The sequence below is a fragment of the Phalangium opilio genome, unplaced genomic scaffold, assembly GCF_054372755.1.
Source record: "Phalangium opilio isolate 3A_F unplaced genomic scaffold, DU_Popi_V2 ptg000037l_1, whole genome shotgun sequence".
NCBI lineage: Eukaryota > Metazoa > Arthropoda > Arachnida > Opiliones > Phalangiidae > Phalangium > Phalangium opilio.
The window spans coordinates 1,481,184-1,499,841 of record NW_028324160.1 but is presented as its reverse complement, the minus strand read 5'-3'; the positions used below and the strand labels follow the sequence as shown (position 1 = coordinate 1,499,841).

The 18,658-nt window shown below is 45.7% G+C and overlaps 2 non-coding genes across 2 annotated transcripts; both read left to right on the top strand.

The window, feature by feature from the left end:
* Positions 1-3,610: 3,610 nt before the first annotated feature.
* TRNAD-GUC (transfer RNA aspartic acid (anticodon GUC)) lies at positions 3,611-3,683 on the top strand. Its single transcript has one exon. It is a non-coding gene; the product is annotated as a tRNA-Asp (tRNA).
* A 14,462-nt stretch (positions 3,684-18,145) lies between these two features.
* Positions 18,146-18,218, top strand: TRNAD-GUC (transfer RNA aspartic acid (anticodon GUC)). Its single transcript has one exon. It is a non-coding gene; the product is annotated as a tRNA-Asp (tRNA).
* The last annotated feature ends 440 nt before the right edge of the window (positions 18,219-18,658 follow it).

Below are 18,658 nucleotides of genomic sequence, written 5' to 3'. Positions count from 1 at the left end.
CTGGGAGCGGTGTTGTGGAATCTCAAATGTAACGTAAAAAGCCAAAGTTTTTCCACAATACCTGACGACCATTTAATTTTTGGGCTTTCGTGGCGCGATTGTTAGCGCGTTCGGCTGTTAACCGAAAGGTTGGTGGTTCGAGCCCATCCGGGAGCAGTGTTGTGAGGTCTCAGATGTGACGTAAAAAGTCAAAGTTTTTCCACAATACCTGACGACCATTTCATTCCTGAGCTTCCTTGGCTCCATGGTTAGCGCGTTCGGATGTTAACCAAAAGGTTGGTGGTTCGAGCCCACCCTGGAGCGGTGTTGTGTAATCTCAAATGTAACGTAAAAAGCCAAAGTTTTTCCACAATACCTGACGACCATTTAATTTTTTGGCTTTCGTGGCGCGATTGTTAGCGCGTTCGGCTGTTAACCGAAAGGTTGGTGGTTCGAGCCCATCCGGGAGCAGTGTTGTGAGGTCTCAGATGTGACGTAAAAAGTCAAAGTTTTTCCACAATACCTGACGACCATTTCATTCCTGAGCTTCCTTGGCTCCATGGTTAGCGCGTTCGGATGTTAACCAAAAGGGTGGTGGTTCGAGCCCACCCGGGAGCGGTGTTGTGAAGTCTCAAATGTAACGTAAAAAGCCAAAGTTTTTCCACAAACCTGACGACCATTTAATTTTTGGGCTTCCGTGGCGCAATGGTTAGCGCGTTCAGCTGTTATTCAAAAACCTGGTGGTTCGAGCCCACCCGGGAGCGGTGTTTTAAGATCTCAAATGTAACGTAAGAAGCCAAAGTTTTTCCACAATACTGGACGACCATTTAATTTTTGGGCTTCCGTGGCGCAATGGTTAGCGCATTCGGCTGTTAACCGAAAGGTTGGTGGTTCGAGCCCATCCGGGAGCGGTGTTGTGAGGTCTCAGATGTGACGAAAAAAGTCAAGGTTTTTCCACAATACCTGACGTCCATTTAATTTCTGAGCCTCCTTGGCTCCATGGTTAGCGCGTTCGTATGTTAACCAAAAGGTTGGTGGTTCGAGCCCACCCGAGAGCGGTGTTGTGAAGTCTCAAATGTAACGTAAAAAGCCAAAATTTTTCCACAATACCTGACGACCATTTCACTCCTGAGCTTCCTTGGCTCCATGGTTAGCGCGTTCGGATGTTAACCAAAAGGTTGGTGGTTCGAGCCCACCCGGGAGCGGTGTTGTGAAGTCTCAAATGTAACGTAAAAAGCCAAAGTTTTTCCACAATACCTGACGACCATTTAATTTTTGGGCTTCCGTTGCGCAATGGTTAGCGCGTTCAGATGTTGAAAGAAAGGTTGGTGGTTCGAGCCCACTCGGGAGCGATGTTGTGAGATCTCAAATGTAACGTAAAAATCCAAAGTTTTTCCACAATACCTGACGGCCATTTATTTTCAGAGCTTCCATGGCTCAATGGTTAGCGCGTTCGGCTGTTAAACGAAAGGTTGGTGGTTCGAACCCATCCGGGAGCGGTGTTGTGAGGTCTCAGATGTGATGTAAAAAACAAAGTTTTCCACAATACCTGACGACCATTTCATTCCTGAGCTTCCTTGTCTCCATGGTTAGCGCGTTCGGATGTTAACCAAAAGGTTGGTGGTTCGAGCCCACCCGGGAGCGGTGTTGTGAAGTCTCAAATGTAACGTAAAAAGCCAAAGTTTTTCCACAATACCTGACGACCGTTTAATTTTTGGGCTTCCGTGGCGCAATGGTTAGCGCGTTCAGCTGTTATCCAAAAGACTGGTGGTTCGAGCCCACCCGGGAGCGGTGTTTTAAGATCTCAAATGTAACGTAAAAAAGCCAAAGTTTTTCCACAATACTTGACGACCATTTAAATCCTTAGCTTCCGTGGCTCAATGGTTAGCGCGTTCGGCTGTTAACTGAAAGGTTGGTGGTTCGAGCCCACCCGGGAGCAGTGTTGTGAGGCCTCAGATGTGACGTAAAAAGTCAAAGTTTTTCCACAATACCTGACGACCATTTCATTCCTGAGCTTCCTTGGCTCCATGGTTAGCGCGTTCGGATGTTAACCAAAAGGGTGGTGGTTCGAGCCCACCCGGGAGCGGTGTTGTGAAGTCTCAAATGTAACGTAAAAAGCCAAAGTTTTTCCACAATACCTGACGACTATTTAATTTTTGGGCTTCCGTGGCGCAATGGTTAGCGCGTTCAGCTTTTATTCAAAAACCTGGTGGTTCGAGCCCACCCGGGAGCGGTGTTTTAAGATCTCAAATGTAACGTAAAAAGCCAAAGTTTTTCCACAATACTGGACGACCATTTAATTTTTGGGCTTCCGTGGCGCAATGGTTAGCGCATTCGGCTGTTAACCGAAAGGTTGGTGGTTCGAGCCCACGCGGGAGCGGTGTTTTAAGATCTCAAATGTAACGTAAGAAGCCAAAGTTTTTCCACAATACTGGACGACCATTTAATTTTTGGGCTTCCGTGGCGCAATGGTTAGCGCATTCGGCTGTTAACCGAAAGGTTGGTGGTTCAAGCCCATCCGGGAGCGGTGTTGTGAGGTCTCAGATGTGACGAAAAAAGTCAAGGTTTTTCCACAATACCTGACGTCCATTTCATTTCTGAGCCTCCTTGGCTCCATGGTTAGCGCGTTCGTATGTTAACCAAAAGGTTGGTGGTTCGAGCCCACCCGAGAGCGGTGTTGTGAAGTCTCAAATGTAACGTAAAAAGCCAAAATTTTTCCACAATACCTGACGACCATTTCACTCCTGAGCTTCCTTGGCTCCATGGTTAGCGCGTTCGGATGTTAAACAAAAGGTTGGTGGTTCGGGCCCACCCGGGTGCGGTGTTGTGAAGTTTCAAATGTAACGTTAAAAGCCAAAGTTTTTCCACAATACCTGACGAACATTTAATTTTTGGGCTTCCGTGTTGCAATGGTTAGCGCGTTCAGCTGTTAATCGAAAGGTTGGTGGTTCGAGCTCACCCGGGAGCGGTGTTGTGAGATCTCAGATGTATTGTAAAAATCCAAAGTTTTTCCACAATACCTGACGAACATTTAATTTTTGGGCTTCCGTGTTGCAATGGTTAGCGCGTTCAGCTGTTAATCGAAAGGTTGGTGGTTCGAGCCCACCCGGGAGCGGTGTTGTGAGGTCTCAGATGTGACGTAAAAAGTCAAAGTTTTTCCACAATACCTGACGACCATTTACTTTCTGAGCTTCCATGGGTCAATGGTTAGCGCGTTCGGCTGTTAACCGAAAGGTTGGTGGTTCGAGCCCACCCGGGAGCGGTGTTGTGAGATCTCAAATGTAACGTAAAAATCCAAAGTTTTTCCACAATACCTGACGAACATATAATTTTTGGGCTTCCGTTGCGCAATGGTTAGCGCGTTCAGCTGTTAAGAGAAAGGTTGGTGGTTCGAGCCCACCCGGGAGCGGTGTTGTGAGATCTCAAATGTAACGTAAAAATCCAAAGTTTTTCCACAATACCTGACGAACATTTAATTTTTGGGGCTTCCGTTGCGCAATGGTTAGCGCGTTCAGCTGTTAAAAGAAAGGTTGGTGGTTCGAGCACACTCGGGAGCGGTGTTGTGAGATCTCAAATGTAACGTAAAAATCCAAAGTTTTTCCACAATACCTGACGGCCATTTATTTTCTGAGCTTCCATGGCTCAATGGTTAGCGCGTTCGGCTGTCAATCGAAAGGTTGGTGGTTCGAGCCCATCCGGGAGCGGTGTTGTGAGATCTCAAATGTAACGTAAAACGTCAAAGTTTTTCCACAATACCTGACGAACATTTAATTTTTGGGCTTCTTTGGCCCCATGGTTAGCGCGTTCGGAAGTTAAAGAAAAGGTTGGTGGTTCAGGCCCACCCGGGTGCGGTGTTGTGAAGTTTCAAATGTAACGTAAAAAGCCAAAGTTTTTCCACAATACCTGACGAACATTTAATTTTTGGGCTTCCGTGTTGCAATGGTTAGCGCGTTCAGCTGTTAATCGAAAGGTTGGTGGTTCGAGCCCACCCGGGAGCGGTGTTGTGAGATCTCAGATGTAACGTAAAAATCCAAAGTTTTTCCACAATACCTGACGAACATTTAATTTTTGGGCTTCCGTGTTGCAATGGTTAGCGCGTTCAGCTGTTAATCGAAAGGTTGGTGGTTCGAGCCCACCCGGGAGCGGTGTTGTTAGGTCTCAGATGTGACGTAAAAGTCAAAGTTTTTCCACAATACCTGACGACCATTTATTTTCTGAGCTTCCATGGCTCAATGGTTAGCGTGTTCGGCTGTAACCGAAAGGTTGGTGGTTCGAGCCCACCCGGGAGCGGTGTTGTGAGATCTCAAATGTAACGTAAAAATCCAAAGTTTTTCCACAGTACCTGACGAACATTTAATTTTTCGTCTTCCGTTGCGCAATGGTTAGCGCGTTCGGCTGTTAACCGAAAGTTTGGTGGTTCGAGCCCACCTGGGAGCGGTGTTGTGAAGTCTCAAATGTAACGTAAAAAGCCAAAGTTTTTCCACAATACCTTACGACCATTTCATTCCTGAGCTTCCTTGGCTCCATGGTTAGCGCGTTCGGATGTTAACCGAAAGGTTGGTGGTTCGATTCCACCCGGGTGCGGTGTTGTGAAGTTTCAAATGTAACGTAAAAAGCCAAAGTTTTTCCACAATACCTGACTACCATTTACTTTTTGGGCTTCCATGGCGCAATGGTTAGCACGTTCGGCTGTTAACCGAAAGGTTGGTGGTTCGAGCCCACTCGGCAGCGGTGTTGTGAGATCTCAAATGTAACGTAAAAATCCAAAATTTTTCCACAATACCTGACGAACATTTAATTTTTGGGCTTCCGTTGCGCAATGGTTAGCTTGTTCAGCTGTTAAAAGAAGGTTGGTGGTTCGAGCCCACTCGGGAGTGGTTTTGTGAGATCTCAAATGTAACGTAAAAATCCAAAGTTTTTCCACAATACCTGACGGCCGTTTATTTTCTGAGCTTCCATGGCTCAATGGTTAGCGCGTTCGGCTGTTAATCGAAAGGTTGGTGGTTCGAGCCCATCCGGGAGCGGTGTTGTGTGATCTCAGATGTAACGTAAAAAGTCAAAGTTTTTCCACAATACCTGACGACCATTTAATTTTTTGCTTCTTTGGCTCCATGGTTAGCGCGTTCGGATGTTAAACAAAAGGTTGGTGGTTCGGGCCCACCCGGGTGCGGTGTTGTGAAGTTTCAAATGTAACGTAAAAAGCCAAAGTTTTTCCACAATACCTGACGAACATTTAATTTTTGGGCTTCCGTGTTGCAATGGTTAGCGCCTTCAGCTGTTAATCGAAAGGTTAGTGGTTCGAGCCCACCCGGGAGCGGTGTTGTGAGATCTCAAATGTAACGTAAAAATCCAAAGTTTTTCCACAATACCTGACGACCATTTAATTTTTGGGCTTCCATTGCGCAATGGTTAGCGCGTTCGGCTGTTAACAGAAAGGTTGGTGGTTCGAGCCCATCCGGGAGCGGTGTTGTGAGGTCTCAGATGTAACGTAAATTGTCAGAGTTTTTCCACAATACCGGATGACCATTTATTTTCTGAGCTTCCATGGCTTAATGGTTAGCTCCTTCGGCTGTCAATCGAAAGGTTGGTGGTCCGAGCCCATCCGGGAGCGGTGTTGTGAGATCTCAGATGTAACGTAAAAAGTCAAAGTTTTTCCACAACACCTGACGACCATTTAATTTTTGGGCTTCTTTGGCTCCATGGTTAGCGCGTTCGGATGTTAAAGAAAAGGTTGGTGGTTCAGGCCCACCCGGGTGCGGTGTTTTAAGATCTTAAATGTAACGTAAAAAGCCAAAGTTTTTCCACAATACTTGACGACCATGTAATTTTTGGGCTTCCGTGGCTCCATGGTCAGCGCGTTCGTATGTTAACCAAAAGGTTGGTGGTTCGAGCCCACCCGAGAGCGGTGTTGTGAAGTCTCAAATGTAACGTAAAAAGCCAAAGTTTTTCCACAATACCTGACGACCATTTCACTCCTGAGCTTCCTTGGCTCCATGGTTAGCGCGTTCGGATGTTAACCAAAAGGTTGGTGGTTCTAGCCCACCCGGGAGCGGTGTTGTGAAGTCTCAAATGTAACGTAAAAAGCCAAAGTTTTTCCGCAATACCTTACGACCATTTCATTCCTGAGCTTCCTTGGCTCCATGGTTAGCGCGTTCGAATGTTAACCGAAAGGTTGGTGGTTCGATTCCACCCGGGTGCGGTGTTGTGAAGTTTCAAATGTAACGTAAAAAGCCAAAGTTTTTCCACAATACCTGACTACCATTTACTTTTTGGGCTTCCGTGGCGCAATGGTTAGCACGTTCGGCTGTTAACCGAAAGGTTGGTGGTTCGAGCCCACTCGGCAGCGGTGTTGTGAGATCTCAAATGTAACGTAAAAATCCAAAGTTTTTCCACAATACCTGACGACCATTTAATTTTTGGGCTTCCATTACGCAATGGTTAGCGCGTTCGGCTGTTAACAGAAAGGTTGGTGGTTCGAGCCCATCCGGGAGCGGTGTTGTGAGGTCTCAGATGTAACGTAAAATGTCAGAGTTTTTCCACAATACCTGACGGCCATTTATTTTCTGAGCTTACATGGCTCAATGGTTAGCGCGTTCGGCTGTTAATCGAAAGGTTGGTGGTTCGAGCCCATCCGGGAGCGGTGTTGTGTGATCTCAGATGTAACGTAAAAAGTCAAAGTTTTTCCATAATACCTGACGACCATTTAATTTTTTGCTTCTTTGGCTACATGGTTAGCGCTTTCGGATGTTAAACAAAAGGTTGGTGGTTCGGGCCCACCCGGGGGCGGTGTTGTGAAGTTTCAAATGTAACGTAAAATGTCAGAGTTTTTCCACAATACCTGACGACCATTTAATTTTTGGGCTTTCGTGGCGCGATTGTTAGCGCGTTCGGCTGTTAACCGAAAGGATGGTGGTTCGAGCCCATCCGGGAGCAGTGTTGTGAGGTCTCAGATGTGACGTAAAAAGTCAAAGTTTTTCCACAATACCTGACGTTCATTTCATTCCTGAGCTTCCTTGGCTCCATGGTTAGCGCGTTCGGATGTTAACCAAAAGGGTGGTGGTTCGAGCCCACCCGGGAGCGGTGTTGTGAAGTCTCAAATGTAACGTAAAAAGCCAAAGTTTTTCCAGAATACCTGACGACCATTTAATTTTTGGGCTTCCGTGGCGCAATGGTTAGCACGTTCAGCTGTTATTCAAAAGACTGGTGGTTCGAGCCCACCCGGGAGCGGTGTTTTAAGATCTCAAATGTAACGTAAAAATTCAAAGTTTTTCCACAATACCTGACGAACATTTAATTTTTGGGGTTCCGTTGCGCAATTGTTAGCGCGTTCAGCTGTTAATAGAAAGGTTGGTGGTTCGAGCCCACTCGGGAGCGGTGTTGTGAGATCTCAAATGTAACGTAAAAATCAAAAGTTTTTCCACAATACCTGACGACCATATGTTTTCTGAGCTTCCATGGCTTAATGGTTAGCGCGTTCGGCTGTTAATCGAAAGGTTGGTGGTTCGAGCCCAACCGGGAGCGGTGTTGTGAGATCTCAAATGTAACGTAAAAATTCAAAGTATTTCCACAATACCTGACGAACATTTAATTTTTGGGCTTCCGTTGCGCAATGGTTAGCGCGTTCAGCTGTTAAAAGAAAGTTTGGTGGTTCGAGCCCACTCGGGAGCGGTGTTGTGAGATCTCAAATGTAACGTAAAAATCCAAAGTTTTTCCACAATACCTGACGAACATTTAATTTTTGGGCTTCCATTGCGCAATGGTTAGCGCGTTCGGTTGTTAACCGAAAGGTTGGTGGTTCGAGCCCACCCGGGAGCGATGTTGTGAGATCTCAAATGTAACGTAAAAATCCAAAGTTTTTCCACAATACCTGACGACAATTTATTTTCTGAGCTTCCATGGCTCAATGGTTAGCGCGTTCGGCTGTTAATCGAAAGGTTGGTGGTTCGAGCCCAACCGGGAGCGGTGTTGTGAGATCTCAAATGTAACGTAAAAATTCAAAGTTTTTCCACAATACCTGACGAACATTCAATTTTTGGGGTTCCGTTGCGCAATGGTTAGCGCGTTCAGCTGTTAATAGAAAGGTTGGTGGTTCGAGCCCACTCGGGAGCGGTGTTGTGAGATCTCAAATGTAACGTAAAAATCCAAAGTTTTTCCACAATACCTGACGAACATTTATATTTTGGGCTTCCATTGCGCAATGGTTAGCGCGTTCGGATGTTAACCGAAAGGTTGGTGGTTCGAGCCCACCCGGGAGCGATGTTGTGAAATCTCAAATGTAACGTAAAAATCCAAAGTTTTTCCACAATACCTGACGAACATTTAATTTTTGGGGTTCCGTTGCGCAATGGTTAGCGCGTTCAGCTGTTAATATAAAGGTTGGTGGTTCGAGCCCACTCGGGAGCGGTGTTGTGAGATCTCAAATGTAACGTAAAAATCAAAAGTTTTTCCACAATACCCGACGACCATATGTTTTCTGAGCTTCCATGGCTCATTGGTTAGCGCGTTCGGCTGTTAATCGAAAGGTTGGTGGTTCGAGCCCAACCGGGAGCGGTGTTGTGAGATCTCAAATGTAACGTAAAAATCCAAAGTTTTTCCACAATACCTGACGAACATTTAATTTTTGGGCTTCCATTGCGCAATGGTTAGCGCGTTCGGGTGTTAACCGAAAGGTTGGTGGTTCGAGCCCATCCGGGAGCGGTGTTGTGAGGTCTCAGATGTAACGTAAAATGTCAGAGTATTTCCACAATACCTGACGAACATTTAATTTTTGGGGTTCCGTTGCGCAATGGTTAGCGCGTTCAGCTGTTAATAGAAAGGTTGGTGGTTCGAGCCCACTCGGGAGCGGTGTTGTGAGATCTCAAATGTAACGTAAAAATCAAAAGTTTTTCCACAATACCCGACGACCATATGTTTTCTGAGCTTCCATGGCTCAATGGTTAGCGCGTTCGGCTGTTAATCGAAAGGTTGGTGGTTCGAGCCCAACCGGGAGCGGTGTTGTGAGATCTCAAATGTAACGTAAAAATTCAAAGTTTTTCCACAATACCTGACGACCATTTAATTTTTGGCCTTCTTTGGCTTCATGGTTAGCGCGTTCGGATGTTAAACAAAAGGTTGGTGGTTCGGGCCCACCCGGGTGCGGTGTTGTGAAGTTTCAAATGTAACGTAAAAAGCCAAAGATACCTGACGAACATTTAAATTTTCGTCTTCCGTTGCGCAATAGTTAGCGCGTTCGGCTGTTAACCGAAAGTTTGGTGGTTCGAGCCCACCCGGGACGGTGTTGTGATATCTCAAATGTAACGTAAAAATCCAAAATTTTTCCACAATACCTGACGAACATTTAATTTTTGGGCTTCCGTTGCGCAATGGTCAGCGCGTTCGGCTGTTAATCGAAAGGTTGGTGGTTCGAGCCCAACCGGGAGCGGTGTTGTGAGATCTCAAATGTAACGTAAAAATTCAAAGTTTTTCCACAATACCTGACGAACATTTAATTTTTGGGGTTCCGTTGCGCAATGGTTAGCGCGTTCAGCTGTTAATAGAAAGGTTGGTGGTTCGAGCCCACTCGGGAGCGGTGTTGTGAGATCTCAAATGTAACGTAAAAATCAAAAGTTTTTCCACAATACCTGACGACCATATGTTTTCAGAGCTTCCATGGCTCAATGGTTAGCGCGTTCGGCTGTTAATCGAAAGGTTGGTGGTTCGAGCCCAACCGGGAGCGGTGTTGTGAGATCTCAAATGTAACGTAAAAATTCAAAGTTTTTCCACAATACCTGACGAACATTTAATTTTTGGGCTTCCGTTGCGCAATGGTTAGCGCGTTCAGCTGTTAAAAGAAAGGTTGGTGGTTCGAGCCCATCCGGGAGCGGTGTTGTGAGATCTCAGATGTAACGTAAAACGTCAAAGTTTTTCCACAATACCTGACGACCATTTAATTTTTGGGCTTCTTTGGCTTCATGGTTAGCGCGTTCGGATGTTAAACAAAAGGTTGGTGGTTCGGGCCCAACCGGGAGCGGTGTTGTGAGATCTCAAATGTAACGTAAAAAGCCAAAGTTTTTCCACAATACCTGACGAACATTTAATTTTTGGGCTTCCATTGCGCAATGGTTAGCGCGTTCGGGTGTTAACCGAAAGGTTGGTGGTTCGAGCCCATCCGGGAGCGGTGTTGTGAGGTCTCAGATGTAACGTAAAATGTCAGAGTATTTCCACAATACCTGACGAACATTTAATTTTTGGGGTTCCGTTGCGCAATGGTTAGCGCGTTCAGCTGTTAATAGAAAGGTTGGTGGTTCGAGCCCACTCGGGAGCGGTGTTGTGAGATCTCAAATGTAACGTAAAAATCAAAAGTTTTTCCACAATACCTGACGACCATATGTTTTCTGAGCTTCCATGGCTCAATGGTTAGCGCGTTCGGCTGTTAATCGAAAGGTTGGTGGTTCGAGCCCAACCGGGAGCGGTGTTGTGAGATCTCAAATGTAACGTAAAAATTCAAAGTATTTCCACAATACCTGACGAACATTTAATTTTTGGGCTTCCGTTGCGCAATGTTTAGCGCGTTCAGCTGTTAAAAGAAAGTTTGGTGGTTCGAGCCCATCCGGGAGCGGTGTTGTGAGGTCTCAGATGTAACGTAAAATGTCAGAGTATTTCCACAATACCGGACGACCATTTATTTTCTGAGCTTCCATGGCTCAATGGTTAGCGCGTTCGGCTGTTAATCGGAAGGTTGGTGGTTCGAGCCCAACCGGGAGCGGTGTTGTGAGATCTCAAATTTAACGTAAAAATTCAAAGTTTTTCCACAATACCTGACGAACATTTAATTTTTGGGGTTCCGTTGCGCAATGGTTAGCGCGTTCAGCTGTTAATAGAAAGGTTGGTGGTTCGAGCCCACTCGGGAGCGGTGTTGTGAGATCTCAAATGTAACGTAAAAATCAAAAGTTTTTCCACAATACCTGACGACCATATGTTTTCTGAGCTTCCATGGCTCAATGGTTAGCGCGTTCGGCTGTTAATCGAAAGGTTGGTGGTTCGAGCCCAACCGGGAGCGGTGTTGTGAGATCTCAAATGTAACGTAAGAATCCAAAGTTTTTCCACAATACCTGACGAACATTTAATTTTTGGGCTTCCATTGCGCAATGGTTAGCGCGTTCGGGTGTTAACCGAAAGGTTGGTGGTTCGAGCCCATCCGGGAGCGGTGTTGTGAGGTCTCAGAAGTAACGTAAAATGTCAGAGTATTTCCACAATACCTGACGAACATTTAATTTTTGGGGTTCCGTTGCGCAATGGTTAGCGCGTTCAGCTGTTAATAGAAAGGTTGGTGGTTCGAGCCCACTCGGGAGCGGTGTTGTGAGATCTCAAATGTAACGTAAAAATCAAAAGTTTTTCCACAATACCTGACGAACATTTAATTTTTGGGCTTCCGTTGCGCAATGGTTAGCGCGTTCAGCTGTTAAAAGAAAGGTTGGTGGTTCGAGCCCATCCGGGAGCGGTGTTGTGAGATCTCAGATGTAGCGTAAAACGTCAAAGTTTTTCCACAATACCTGACGACCATTTAATTTTTGGGCTTCTTTGGCTTCATGGTTAGCGCGTTCGGATGTTAAACAAAAGGTTGGTGGTTCGGGCCCACCCGGGTGCGGTGTTGTGAAGTTTCAAATGTAACGTAAAAAGCCAAAGTTTTTCCACAATACCTGACGAACATTTATTTTTTCGTCTTCCGTTGCGCAATGGTTAGCGCGTTCGGCTGTTAACCGAAAGTTTGGAGGTTCGAGCCCACCCGGGACGGTGTTGTGAGATCTGAAATGTAACGTAAAAATCCAAAATTTTTCAACAATACCTGACGAACATTTAATTTTTGGGCTTCCGTTGCGCAATGGTCAGCGCGTTCGGCTGTTAATCGAAAGGTTGGTGGTTCGAGCCCAACCGGGAGCGGTGTTGTGAGATCTCAAATGTAACGTAAAAATTCAAAGTTTTTCCACAATACCTGACGAACATTTAATTTTTGGGGTTCCGTTGCGCAATGGTTAGCGCGTTCAGCTGTTAATAGAAAGGTTGGTGGTTCGAGCAAACTCGGGAGCGGTGTTGTGAGATCTCAAATGTAACGTAAAAATCAAAAGTTTTTCCACAATACCTGACGACCATATGTTTTCTGAGCTTCCATGGCTCAATGGTTAGCGCGTTCGGCTGTTAATCGAAAGGTTGGTGGTTCGAGCCCAACCGGGAGCGGTGTTGTGAGATCTCAATGTAACGTAAAAATTCAAAGTTTTTCCACAATACCTGACGAACATTTAATTTTTGGGCTTCCATTGCGCAATGGTTAGCGCGTTCGGGTGTTAACCGAAAGGTTGGTGGTTCGAGCCCATCCGGGAGCGGTGTTGTGAGGTCTCAGATGTAACGTAAAATGTCAGAGTATTTCCACAATACCGGACGACCATCTATTTTCTGAGCTTCCATGGCTCAATGGTTAGCGCGTTCGGCTGTTAATCGGAAGGTTGGTGGTTCGAGCCCAACCGGGAGCGGTGTTGTGAGATCTCAAATGTAACGTAAAAATTCAAAATTTTTCCACAATACCTGACGAACATTTAATTTTTGGGGTTCCGTTGCGCAATGGTTAGCTCGTTCAGTTGTTAATAGAAAGGTTGGTGGTTCGAGCCCACTCGGGAGCGGTGTTGTGAGATCTCAAATGTAACGTAAAAATCAAAAGTTTTTCCACAATACCTGACGAACATTTAATTTTTGGGCTTCCATTGCGCAATGGTTAGCGCGTTCGGGTGTTAACCCAAAGGTTGGTGGTTCGAGCCCACCCGGGAGCGATGTTGTGAGATCTCAAATGTAACGTAAAAATCCAAAGTTTTTCCACAATACCTGACGACAATTTTTTTTCTGAGCTTCCATGGCTCAATGGTTAGCGCGTTCGGCTGTTAATCGAAAGGTTGGTGGTTCGAACCCAACCGGGAGCGGTGTTGTGAGATCTCAAATTTAACGTAAAAATTCAAAGTTTTTCCACAATACCTGACGAACATTTAATTTTTGGGGTTCCGTTGCGCAATGGTTAGCGCGTTCAGCTGTTAATAGAAAGGTTGGTGGTTCGAGCCCACTCGGGAGCGGTGTTGTGAGATCTCAAATGTAACGTAAAAATCAAAAGTTTTTCCACAATACCTGACGACCATATGTTTTCCGAGCTTCCATGGCTCAATGGTTAGCGCGTTCGGCTGTTAATCGAAAGGTTGGTGGTTCGAGCCCAACCGGGAGCGGTGTTGTGAGATCTCAAATGTAACGGAAAAATTCAAAGTTTTTCCACAATACCTGACGAACATTTAATTTTTGGGCTTCCATTGCGCAATGGTTAGCGCGTTCGGGTGTTAACCGAAAGGTTGGTGGTTCGAGCCCACCCGGGAGCGATGTTGTGAGATCTCAAATGTAACGCAAAAATCCAAAGTTTTTCCACAATACCTGACTACAATTTATTTTCTGAGCTTCCATGGCTCAATGGTTAGCGCGTTCGGCTGTTAACCGAAAGGTTGGTGGTTCGAGCCCATCCGGGAGCGGTGTTGTGAGGTCTCAGATGTAACGTAAAATGTCAGAGTATTTCCACAATACCGGACGACCATCTATTTTCTGAGCTTCCATGGCTCAATGGTTAGCGCGTTCGGCTGTTAATCGGAAGGTTGGTGGTTCGAGCCCAACCGGGAGCGGTGTTGTGAGATCTCAAATGTAACGTAAAAATTCAAAATTTTTCCACAATACCTGACGAACATTTAATTTTTGGGGTTCCGTTGCGCAATGGTTAGCTCGTTCAGTTGTTAATAGAAAGGTTGGTGGTTCGAGCCCACTCGGGAGCGGTGTTGTGAGATCTCAAATGTAACGTAAAAATCAAAAGTTTTTCCACAATACCTGACGAACATTTAATTTTTGGGCTTCCATTGCGCAATGGTTAGCGCGTTCGGGTGTTAACCCAAAGGTTGGTGGTTCGAGCCCACCCGGGAGCGATGTTGTGAGATCTCAAATGTAACGTAAAAATCCAAAGTTTTTCCACAATACCTGACGACAATTTTTTTTCTGAGCTTCCATGGCTCAATGGTTAGCGCGTTCGGCTGTTAATCGAAAGGTTGGTGGTTCGAGCCCAACCGGGAGCGGTGTTGTGAGATCTCAAATTTAACGTAAAAATTCAAAGTTTTTCCACAATACCTGACGAACATTTAATTTTTGGGGTTCCGTTGCGCAATGGTTAGCGCGTTCAGCTGTTAATAGAAAGGTTGGTGGTTCGAGCCCACTCGGGAGCGGTGTTGTGAGATCTCAAATGTAACGTAAAAATCAAAAGTTTTTCCACAATACCTGACGACCATATGTTTTCCGAGCTTCCATGGCTCAATGGTTAGCGCGTTCGGCTGTTAATCGAAAGGTTGGTGGTTCGAGCCCAACCGGGAGCGGTGTTGTGAGATCTCAAATGTAACGGAAAAATTCAAAGTTTTTCCACAATACCTGACGAACATTTAATTTTTGGGCTTCCATTGCGCAATGGTTAGCGCGTTCGGGTGTTAACCGAAAGGTTGGTGGTTCGAGCCCACCCGGGAGCGATGTTGTGAGATCTCAAATGTAACGCAAAAATCCAAAGTTTTTCCACAATACCTGACTACAATTTATTTTCTGAGCTTCCATGGCTCAATGGTTAGCGCGTTCGGCTGTTAATCGAAAGGTTGGTGGTTCGAGCCCAACCGGGAGCGGTGTTGTGAGATCTCAAATGTAACGTAAAAATCAAAAGTTTTTCCACAATACCTGACGACCATATGTTTTCTGAGCTTCCATGGCTCAATGGTTAGCGCGTTCGGCTGTTAATCGAAAGGTTGGTGGTTCGAGACCACCCGAGAGCGGTGTTGTGAAGTCTCAAATGTAACGTAAAAAGCCAAATTTTTTCCACAATACCTGACGACCATTTCACTCCTGAGCTTCCTTGGCTCCATGGTTAGCGCGTTCGGATGTTAACCAAAAGGTTGGTGGTTCTAGCCCACCCGGGAGCGGTGTTGTGAAGTCTCAAATGTAACGTAAAAAGCCAAAGTTTTTCCACAATACCTTACGACCATTTCATTCCTAAGCTTCCTTGGCTCCATGGTTAGCGCGTTCGGATGTTAACCGAAAGGTTGGTGGTTCGATTCCACCCGGGTGCGGTGTTGTGAAGTTTCAAATGTAACGTAAAAAGCCAAAGTTTTTCCACAATACCTGACTACCATTTACTTTTTGGGCTTCCGTGGCGCAATGGTTAGCACGTTCGGCTGTTAACCGAAAGGTTGGTGGTTCGAGCCCACTCGGCAGCGGTGTTGTGAGATCTCAAATGTAACGTAAAAATCCAAAGTTTTTCCACAATACCTGACGACCATTTAATTTTTGGGCTTCCATTACGCAATGTTTAGCGCGTTCGGCTGTTAACAGAAAGGTTGGTGGTTCGAGCCCATCCGGGAGCGGTGTTGTGAGGTCTCAGATGTAACGTAAAATGTCAGAGTTTTTCCACAATACCTGACGGCCATTTATTTTCTGAGCTTCCATGGCTCAATGGTTAGCGCGTTCGGCTGTTAACCGAAAGGATGGTGGTTCGAGCCCATCCGGGAGCAGTGTTGTGAGGTCTCAGATGTGACGTAAAAAGTCAAAGTTTTTCCACAATACCTGACGTTCATTTCATTCCTGAGCTTCCTTGGCTCCATGGTTAGCGCGTTCGGATGTTAACCAAAAGGGTGGTGGTTCGAGCCCACCCGGGAGCGGTGTTGTGAAGTCTCAAATGTAACGTAAAAAGCCAAAGTTTTTCCAGAATACCTGACGACCATTTAATTTTTGGGCTTCCGTGGCGCAATGGTTAGCACGTTCAGCTGTTATTCAAAAGACTGGTGGTTCGAGCCCACCCGGGAGCGGTGTTTTAAGATCTCAAATGTAACGTAAAAATTCAAAGTTTTTCCACAATACCTGACGAACATTTAATTTTTGGGGTTTCGTTGCGCAATGGTTAGCGCGTTCAGCTGTTAATAGAAAGGTTGGTGGTTCGAGCCCACTCGGGAGCGGTGTTGTGAGATCTCAAATGTAACGTAAAAATCAAAAGTTTTTCCACAATACCTGACGACCATATGTTTTCTGAGCTTCCATGGCTCAATGGTTAGCGCGTTCGGCTGTTAATCGAAAGGTTGGTGGTTCGAGCCCAACCGGGAGCGGTGTTGTGAGATCTCAAATGTAACGTAAAAATTCAAAGTATTTCCACAATACCTGTGGAACATTTAATTTTTGGGCTTCCGTTGCGCAATGGTTAGCGCGTTCAGCTGTTAAAAGAAAGTTTGGTGGTTCGAGCCCACTCGGGAGCGGTGTTGTGAGATCTCAAATGTAACGTAAAAATCCAAAGTTTTTCCACAATACCTGACGAACATTTAATTTTTGGGCTTCCATTGCGCAATGGTTAGCGCGTTCGGGTGTTAACCGAAAGGTTGGTGGTTCGAGCCCATCCGGGAGCGGTGTTGTGAGGTCTCAGATGTAACGTAAAATGTCAGAGTATTTCCAGAATACCGGACGACCATTCATTTTCTGAGCTTCCATGGCTCAATGGTTAGCGCGTTCGGCTGTTAATCGGAAGGTTGGTGGTTCGAGCCCAACCGAGAGCGGTGTTGTGAGATCTCAAATGTAACGTAAAAATTCAAAGTTTTTCCACAATACCTGACGAACATTCAATTTTTGGGGTTCCGTTGCGCAATGGTTAGCGCGTTCAGCTGTTAATAGAAAGGTTGGTGGTTCGAGCCCACTCGGGAGCGGTGTTGTGAGATCTCAAATGTTACGTAAAAATCCAAAGTTTTTCCACAATACCTGACGAACATTCAATTTTTGGGGTTCCGTTGCGCAATGGTTAGCGCGTTCGGTTGTTAACCGAAAGGTTGGTGGTTCGAGCCCACCCGGGAGCGATGTTGTGAGATCTCAAATGTAACGTAAAAATCCAAAGTTTTTCCACAATACCTGACGACAATTTATTTTCTGAGCTTCCATGGCTCAATGGTTAGCGCGTTCGGCTGTTAATCGAAAAGTTGGTGGTTCGAGCCCAACCGGGAGCGGTGTTGTGAGATCTCAAATGTAACATAAAAATTCAAAGTTTTTCCACAATACCTGACGAACATTCAATTTTTGGGGTTCCGTTGCGCAATGGTTAGCGCGTTCAGCTGTTAATAGAAAGGTTGGTGGTTCGAGCCCACTCGGGAGCGGTGTTGTGAGATCTCAAATGTAACGTAAAAATCCAAAGTTTTTCCACAATACCTGACGAACATTTAATTTTTGGGCTACCATTGCGCAATGGTTAGCGCGTTCGGTTGTTAACCGAAAGGTTGGTGGTTCGAGCCCACCCGGGAGCGATGTTGTGAGATCTCAAATGTAACGTAAAAATCCAAAGTTTTTCCACAATACCTGACGACAATTTATTTTCTGAGCTTCCATGGCTCAATGGTTAGCGCGTTCGGCTGTTAATCGAAAGGTTGGTGGTTCGAGCCCAACCGGGAGCGGTGTTGTGAGATCTCAAATGTAACGTAAAAATCCAAAGTTTTTCCACAATACCTGACGAACATTTAATTTTTGGGCTTCCATTGCGCAATGGTTAGCGCGTTCGGTTGTTAACCGAAAGGTTGGTGGTTCGAGCCCACCCGGGAGCGATGTTGTGAGATCTCAAATGTAACGTAAAAATCCAAAGTTTTTCCACAATACCTGACGACAATTTATTTTCTGAGCTTCCATGGCTCAATGGTTAGCGCGTTCGGCTGTTAATCGAAAGGTTGGTGGTTCGAGCCCAACCGGGAGCGGTGTTGTGAGATCTCAAATGTAACGTAAAAATTCAAAGTTTTTCCACAATACCTGACGAACATTCAATTTTTGGGGTTCCGTTGCGCAATGGCTAGCGCGTTCAGCTGTTAATAGAAAGGTTGGTGGTTCGAGCCCACTCGGGAGCGGTGTTGTGAGATCTCAAATGTAACGTAAAAATCCAAAGTTTTTCCACAATACCTGACGAACATTTAATTTTTGGGCTTCCATTGCGCAATGGTTAGCGCGATCGGCTGTTAATCGGAAGGTTGGTGGTTTGAGCCCAATCGGGAGCGGTGTTGTGAGATCTCAAATGTAACGTAAAAATCCAAAGTTTTTCCACAATACCTGACGGCCATTTATTTTCTGAGCTTCCATGGCTCAATGGTTAGCGCGTTCGGCTGTCAATCGAAAGGTTGGTGGTTCGAGCCCATCCGGGAGCGGTGTTGTGAGATCTCAGATGTAACGTAAAACGTCAAAGTTTTTCCACAATACCTGACGACCATTTAATTTTTGGGCTTCTTTGGCTTCATGGTTAGCGCGTTCGGATGTTAAACAAAAGGTTGGTGGTTCGGGCCCACCCGGGTGCGGTGTTGTGAAGTTTCAAATGTAACGTAAAAAGCCAAAGATTTTCCACAATACCTGACGAACATTTAAATTTTCGTTTTCCGTTGCGCAATAGTTAGCGCGTTCGGCTGTTAACCGAAAGTTTGGTGGTTCGAGCCCACCCGGGACGGTGTTGTGATATCTCAAATGTAACGTAAAAATCCAAAATTTTTCCACAATACCTGACGAACATTTAATTTTTGGGCTTCCGTTGCGCAATGGTCAGCGCGTTCGGCTGTTAATCGAAAGGTTGGTGGTTCGAGCCCAACCGGGAGCG